We start from the raw sequence: 7,459 nt of genomic DNA on the forward strand, positions 1-7,459 counted from the left end.
GGTGAAGATTGAAGACCATTACATCCCTGCTGATTTCATAGTCCTAGAGACTGGGAAGTGCATGGATGAATCCATCATCCTTGGCAGACCCTTCCTTGCCACAGCAAAGGCTGTGATTGATGTTGATAGAGGTGAACTGATCATTCAAGTGAATGAAGAATCCTTTGTGTTTAAGGCTCAAGGATATCCCTCTGTCACCATGGAGAGGAAGCATGAAGAGCTTCTCTCAAATCAGAGCCAAACAGAGCCCCCACAGTCAAACTCTAAGTTTGGTGTTGGGAGGCCACAACCAAACTCTAAGTTTGGTGTTGAACCCCCGCATTCAAACTCTAAGTTTGGTGTTGGGAGGTTCCAACATTACTCTGAGTATCTGTGAGGCTCCATGAGAGCCCATTGTCAAGCTACTGACATTAAAGAAACGCTTGTTGGGAGGCAACCCAATGTTATATTTTATCTATTTCCCTTTGTTATTTTATGTTTTTTGTAGGTTGATGATCATGAGAAGTCACAAAATCAATTAAAAAAGCAAAAACAGAATGAAAAACAGGAAGAAAAACAGCACACCCTGGAGGAAGGCCTTGCTGGCGTTTAAACGCCAGTAAGGATAGTAGTTGGGCGTTTAACGCCTAGTCTGGCACTATTCTGGGCGTTTAACGCCAGAAAGGGGCACCAGACTGGCGTTAAACGCCAGAAAAGGGCAAGAAGCTGGCGTTAAACGCCAGAAATGGGCACCAGCCCGGCGTTTAACCCCAGAATTGGCACAAAGTGCATTTTTGCACGCCACTTGGTGTAGGGATGACTTTTCCTTGACACCTCAGGATCTGTGGACCCCACAGGATCCCCACCTACCCCACCACCCTCTCTCTTCTTCACCCATTCACCAATCACCTCAACACCTCTTTCCCAAAACCCCTCACCTATCAAATCCCACTATCCTCTTCACCACTCACATCCATCCTTCATAAAACCCCACCTACCTCACCATTCAAATTCAAACCACTTTCCCTCCCAAACCCACCCATAATGGCCGAACCCTACTGGTGCGCGAAATTGTGATTACTACAACTTCACACAACTAACCAGCAAGTGCACTGGGTCGTCCAAGTAATACCTTACGTGAGTAAGGGTCGATCCCACGGAGATTGGTGGTATGAAGCAATCTATGGTCATCTTGTAAATCTCAGTCAGGCAGACTCAAATAGATATGGTGATAAACGCACAAACATAAAGGTAAAGATAGAGATACTTATGTAATTCATTGGTAGGAACTTCAGATAAGCGTATGAAGATGCCTTCCCTTCCGTCTCTCTGCTTTCCTACTGTCTTCATCCAATCCTTCTTACTCCTTTCCATGGCAAGCTCGTGTAGGGTTTCACCGTTGTCAGCAGCTACCTCCCATCCGCGCAGTGAAAGCTAATGCACGCACTCTGTCACAGTGCTGCCAATCACCGGTTTGGTTCCCTCCCCTACCGGAATAGAATCACTCTTTTGCGTCTGTCACTAACGCCCAGTAGGTTACAGGTTTGAAGCACGTCACAGTCATTCAATCATTGAATCCTACTCAGAATACCACAGACAAGGTTAGACCTTCCGGATTCTCTTGAATGCTGCCATCAAGTCCTGCCTATACCACGAAGATTCCGATTAAAGAATCCAAGAGATATTCACTAAGCCTCGGATGCTTGTAGAACAAGAATGGTTGTCAGTCACCTTGTTCATGGGTGAGAATGGTGATGGGCGTCAATCATCACCTTCATCATGTTGAAGAACAAGTGATATCTTGGACAAAGAACAAGCGGAATTGAATGGAAGAACAATAGTAATTGCATTAATACTCGAGGTACAGCAGAGCTCCACACCTTAATCTATGGTGTGTAGAAACTCCACTGTTGAAAATACATAAGCATAAGGTCTAGGCATGGCCGTGAGGCCAGCCTCCCAATGATCTAAGAACTAGATGTCCAAAGATGATAAATACAATAGTAAAAGGTCCTACTTATAGAGAACTAGTAGCCTAAGGTGTACAAAGATGAGTAAATGACATAAAAATCCACTTCCGGGCCCACTTGGTGTGTGCTTGGGCTGAGCAATGAAGTAATTTTCGTGTAGAGACTCTTCTTGGCGTTTAACTCCCATTTTGGTGCCAGTTTGGGCGTTTAACTCCCATTTAGGTGCCAGTTCCGGCGTTTAACGCTGGGATTTCTGTAGGTGACTTTGAACGCCGGTTTGGGCCATCAAATCTTGGGCAAAGTATGGACTATTATATATTGCTGGAAAGCCCAGGATGTCTACTTTCCAACGCCGTTGAGAGCGCGCCAATTGGGCTTCTGTAGCTCCAGAAAATCCACTTCGAGTGCAGGGAGGTCAGAATCCAACAGCATCTGCAGTCCTTTTGAGTCTCTGGATCAGATTTTTGCTCAGGTCCCTCAATTTCAGCCAGAAAATACCTGAAATCACAGAAAAACACACAAACTCATAGTAAAGTCCAGAAAAGTGAATTTTAGTTAAAAACTAATAAAAATATAATAAAAACTCAACTCAAACTACTAAAAACATACTAAAAACAATGCCAAAAAGCGTACAAATTATCCGCTCATCACAACACCAAACTTAAATTGTTGCTTGTCCCCAAGCAACTGAAAATCAAATAAGATAAAAAGAAGAGAATATACTATAGACTCCAAATTATCAATGAAACTAAGCTCCAAATTAGATGAGCGGGACTAGTAGCTTTTTGCCTCCAAACAGTTTTGGCATCTCACTTTATCCTCTGAAATTCAGAATGATTGGCTTCTTTAGGAACTCCGAATCCAGATAGTGTTATTGATTCTCCTAGTTAAGTATGATGATTCTTGAACACAGCTACTTATTGAGTCTTGGCCGTGGCCCAAAGCACTCTGTCTTCCAGTATTACCACCGGATACATACATGCCACAGACACATAATTGGGTGGACCTTTTCAGATTGTGACTCAGCTTTGCTAAAGTCCCCAATTAGAGGTGTCCTGGGTTCTTAAGCACACTCTTATTGCCTTGGATCACAACTTTATTTCTTTCTTTTTCTTTCTTTTTCTCTTTCTCCTTTTTTTTCGTTTTTCTGCTTCTCTTTTTTTTTTTTGTATTCACTGCTTTTTCTTGCTTCAAGAATCATTTTTATGATTTTTCAGATCCTCAGTAACATGTCTCCTTTTTCATCATTCTTTCAAGAGCCAACAATTTTAACATTCATGAACCACAAATTCAAAAGACATATGCACTGTTTAAGCATACATTCAGAAAACAACAAGTATTGTCACCACATCAAACTAATTAAGCTAGTTTTAAAGATGAATTTGAAATCCTGTACTTCTTGTTCTTTTGTGATAAAAACAGTTTTCATTTAAGAAAGGTGATGGATTCATATTCATAGCTTTAAGGCATAGACACTAGGACACTAATGATCATAAGACACAAACATGGATAAACATAAGCATAAAAATTCAAAAAACAGAAGAATAAAGAACAAGGAAATCAAGGAACGGGTCCACCTTAGTGATGGCGGCTCTTCCTTCCTCTTGAAGGTCCTATGGAGTGCTTGAGCTCCTCAATGTCTCTTCCTTGTCTTTGTTGCTCCTCTCTCATGATTCTTTAATCTTCTCTAATTTCATGGAGGAGGATGGCATGTTCTTGGTGCTCCACCCTTAGTTGTCCCATGTTGGAACTCAACTCTCCTAGGGAGGTGTTTAGTTGCTCCCAAATAGTCTTGTGGAGGAAAGTGCATCCCTTGAGGTATCTCAGGGATCTCATGATGAGAGGGGTCTCTTGTTTGCTCCATCTTTTTCTTAGTGATGGGCTTGAGGTCATGCCTTCTCAGTTGAACCGGCTTTGGATGCCATAAATGGTTATGGAAAAACAAAAAGCAATGCTTTTACCACACCAAACTTAGAAGGTTTGCTCGTCCTCGAGCAAAAGAAGAAAGAAGAGAGTAGAAGAAGAAGAAATAGAGGAGAGGGAGATGGCTTTGTGGTTCGGCCAAAAGAGGGGAAGAAGTGGTGTTTTATGAAGGATGGATGTGAGTGGTGAAGAGAAAGAGATGTTGAGGTGATTGGTGAATGGGTGAAGAAGAAGAGAGAGTGGTGGGGTTGTTTGGGGATCCTGTGGGGTCCACAGATCCTTAGGTGTCAAGGAAAAGTCATCCCTGCACCAAATGGCATCAAAAATCACGTTTTGAGCCAATTCTGGCGTTAAACGCCGGGCTGGTGCCCATTTCTGGCGTTTAACGCCAGGTTCTTGCCCTTTTCTGGCGTTTAACACCAGTCTGGTGCCCCTTTCTGGCGTTAAACGCCCAGAATGGTGCCAGACTGGGCGTTAAACGCCCAACTGCTAGCCTCACTGGCGTTTAAACGCCAGTGAGTTCTTCCTCCAGGGTATACTGTTTTTCTTCCTGTTTTTCATTCTGTTTTTGCTTTTTTCATTGATTTTGTGACTTCTTATGATCATCAAACCTACAAAAAAGATAAAATAACAAAACAAAAAATAGTTAACTATAAAACATTGGGTTGCCTCCCAACAAGCGCTTCTTTAATGTCATTAGCTTGACAGAGGACTCTCATGGAGCCTCAGAAATACTCATAACCGTGTTGGAACCTCCCAACACCAAACTTAGAGTTTGAATGTGGGGGTTCAACAGCAAACTTAGAGTTTGGTTGTGGCCTCCCAACACCAAACTTAGAGTTTGACTGTGGGGGCTCTATTTGTCTCTGATTTAAGAGAAGCTCTTCATGCTTCCTCTCCATGATGATAGAGGGATGTCCTTGGGTCTTAAACACCAAGGATTCTTCATTCACTTGAATGATCAACTCTCCTCTATCAACATCAATCACAGCCTTTGCTGTGGCTAGGAAGGGTCTGCCAAGGATGATGGATTCATCCATGCACTTCCCAGTCTCTAGGACTATGAAGTCAGTAGGGATGTAATGGTCTTCAACTTTTACCAGAACATCCTCTACAAGTCCATAGGCTTGTTTTCTTGAGTTGTCTGCCATCTCTAGTGAGATTTTTACAGCTTGCACCTCAAAGATCCCTAATTTCTCCATTACAGAGAGGGGCATGAGGTTTACACTTGACCCTAAGTCACACAAGGCCTTCTTGAAGGTCATGGTGCCTATGGTACAAGGTATAGAAAACTTCCCAGGATCCTGCCTCTTTTGAGGCAGTTTCTGCCTAGACAAGTCATCCAGTTCTTTGGTGAGCAAGGGAAGTTCATTCTCCCAAGTCTCATTTCCAAATAACTTGCCATTTAGCTTCATGATTGCTCCAAGGTATTGAGCAACTTGCTCTTCAGTGACATACTCATCCTCTTCAGAGGAAGAATACTCATCAGAGCTCATGAAAGGCAGAAGTAAGTCCAATGGAATCTCTATGGTCTCATTTTGAGCCTCAGATTCCCATGGTTCCTCATTGGGGAACTCAGAGGAGATTGGTGCACGCCCATTGAGGTCTTCCTCAGTGGCGTCCACCCCCTCTCTTTCCTCTCCATATTCGGCCATGTTTATGGCTTTGCACTCTCCCTTTGTATTTTCTTCTGTATTACTTGGGAGAGTACTAGGAGGGAGTTCAGTAACTTTCTTGCTCAGCTGACCCACTTGTCCTTCCAAATTTCTGATGGAGGACCTTGTTTCAGTCATGAAACTTTGAGTGGTTTTGATTAGATCAGAGACCATTGTTGCTAAGTCAGAGGTATTCTGCTTAGAACTCTCTGTCTGTTGCTGAGAAGATGATGGAAAAGGCTTGCTATTGCTAAACCTGTTTCTTCCACCATTATTGTTATTGAAACCTTGTTGAGGTCTCTCTTGATTCTTCCATGAGAGATTTGGGTGATTTCTCCATGAAGAATTATAGGTGTTTCCATAGGATTCTCCTAGGTAATTCACCTCTTCCATGGAAGGGTTCTCAGGATCATAAGCTTCTTCCTCGGATGAAGCATCCTTAGTACTGTTTGGTGCATTTTGCATTCCAGACAGATTTTGAGAAATCAAATTGACTTGTTGAGTCAATATCTTATTCTGAGCCAATATGGCATTCAGAGTGTCAATCTCAAGAACTCCTTTCTTCTGACTAGTCCCATTGTTCACAGGATTCCTTTCAGAAGTATACATGAATTGGTTATTTGCAACCATTTCAATCAATTCTTGAGCTTCTGCAGGCGTCTTCTTCAGATGAAGAGATCCTCCAGCAGAGCTATCCAAAGACATCTTGGATAGTTTAGAGAGACCATCATAGAAAATACCTATGATGCTCCATTCAGAAAGCATGTCTGAAGGACATCTTCTGATTAATTGTTTGTATCTTTCCCAAGCTTCATAGAGGGATTCTCCATCCTTCTGTCTGAAGGTTTGGACTTCCACTCTAAGCTTACTCCATCTTTGTGGTGGAAAGAACTTTGCCAAGAAGGCATTGACTAGCTTTTCCCAAGAGTCCAGGCTTTCTTTAGGTTGAGAATCCAACCATATTCTAGCTCTGTCTCTTACAGCAAAAGGGAATAGCATCAGTCTGTAGACCTCAGGGTCAACCCCATTAGTCTTGACTGTGTCACAGATTTATAAGAACTCAGCTAAAAACTGATGAGGATCTTCCAATGGGAGTCCATGGAACTTGCAGTTCTATTGCATTAGAGAAACTAATTGAGGCTTAAGCTCAAAGTTGTTTGCTCCAATGGCAGGGATAGAGATGCTTCTCCCATAGAAGTTGGGAGTAGGGGCAGTAAAGTCACCCAGCACCTTCCTTGCATTGTTTGCATTGTTGTTGTTTTCGGCTGCCATGTCTTCTTCTTCTTTGAAGAATTCGGTTAGGTCCTCTACAGAGAGTTGTGCTTTAGCTTCTCTTAGCTTTCGCTTCAAGGTCCTTTCAGGTTCAGGGTCAGCTTCAACAAGAATGCCTTTGTCTTTGTTCCTGCTCATATGAAAGAGAAGAGAACAAGAAAATATGGAATCCTCTATGTCACAGTATAAAGATTCCTTGAGGTGTCAGAGGAAGAAAAATGGAAGACAGAGGTAGAAAATTCGAACTTATCAAAGAAGATGGAGTTCGAATTTTGCATTAAGGAATAGTGTTAGTCCATAAATAGAAGGATGTGAGAAGAAGGGAAGTAATTTTCGAAAATTAAGTAAAAGATTTTGAAAACATTTTGAAAAACACTTAATTGATTTTCGAAAATAAGAGTGGAAAAGAAATCAAGTGATTTTTGAAAAAGATTTGAAATTAGAAATTAAAAAGATTTGATTGAAAACTATTTTGAAAAAGATGTGGTTAAGAAGATATGATTGGTTTTAAAAAGATGTAATTGAAAAGATATGATTTGAAAACAATTTTAAAAGATATGATTTGAAAACAATTTGAGAAGATATGATTTTAAAAATTAATGACTTGCCTAACAAGAAAAGATATGATTCAAACATAAAACCTTCCTTAACAGAAAAGGC

General features: G+C 41.5%; 1 non-coding gene across 1 annotated transcript; it reads left to right on the plus strand.

Moving 5' to 3' along the window:
• The first annotated feature begins 6,286 nt into the window (after window positions 1-6,286).
• On the plus strand, window positions 6,287-6,394 carry LOC130984075 (small nucleolar RNA R71). The gene has a single exon (XR_009088033.1). It is a non-coding gene; the product is annotated as a small nucleolar RNA R71 (small nucleolar RNA).
• Window positions 6,395-7,459: the final 1,065 nt, after the last annotated feature.

The sequence above is a fragment of the Arachis stenosperma genome, chromosome 5, assembly GCF_014773155.1.
Source record: "Arachis stenosperma cultivar V10309 chromosome 5, arast.V10309.gnm1.PFL2, whole genome shotgun sequence".
Lineage (NCBI taxonomy): Eukaryota > Viridiplantae > Streptophyta > Magnoliopsida > Fabales > Fabaceae > Arachis > Arachis stenosperma.